Source organism: Salmo salar, unplaced genomic scaffold (assembly GCF_905237065.1).
Source record: "Salmo salar unplaced genomic scaffold, Ssal_v3.1, whole genome shotgun sequence".
Taxonomy (NCBI): domain Eukaryota; kingdom Metazoa; phylum Chordata; class Actinopteri; order Salmoniformes; family Salmonidae; genus Salmo; species Salmo salar.
Window position 1 is genome coordinate 13,171 of NW_025550022.1, and position 878 is coordinate 14,048.

The window sequence follows — 878 nt, forward strand, 5'->3', positions numbered from 1 at the left end:
GGTATAGATGAGGAAGTTCCTGTTACTGTGTCTGCTAGATCAACACGGTATAGATGAGGAAGTTCTGGTTACTGTCTGTTACTATGTCTGCTAGATCAACATGGTATAGATGAGGAAGTTCCTGTTACTGTCTGTTACTGTGTCTGCTAGATCAACATGGTATAGATGAGGAAGTTCCTGTTACCGTGTCTGCTAGATCAACATGGTATAGATGAGGAAGTTCCTGTTACTCTGTCTGCTAGATCAACACGGTATAGATGAGGAGGTTCATGTTACTGTGTCTGCTAGATCAACATGGTATAGATGAGGAAGTTCCTGTTACTGTCTGTTACTGTGTCAACTAGATCAACATAGTATAGATGAGGAAGTTCCTGTTACTGTGTCTACTAGATCAACATGCTATAGATGAGGAAGTTCCTGTTACTGTGTCTGCTAGATCAACATGGTATAGATGAGGGAGGTCCTGTTACTGTGTCTGCTAGATCAACATGTTATTGATGAGGAAGTTCCTGTTACTGTGTCTGCTAGATCAACATTGTATAGATGAGGGAGTTCCTGTTACTGTGTCTGCTAGATGAAAATGGTATAGATGAGGAAGTTCCTGTTACTGTCTGTTACTGTGTCTGCTAGATCAACACGTTATAGATGAGGAAGTACCTGTTATTCTGTCTGTTACTGTGTCTGCCAGATCAACACGGTATAGATGAGGAAGTTCCTGTTACTGTCTGTTACTGTGTCTGCTAGATCAACATGGTATAGATGAGGAAGTTCCTGTTACTGTCTGTTACTGTTTCTGCTAGATCAACATTGTATAGATGAGGAAGTTCCTGTTACTGTCTGTTACTGTGTCTGCTAGATCAACATGGTATAGATGAGGA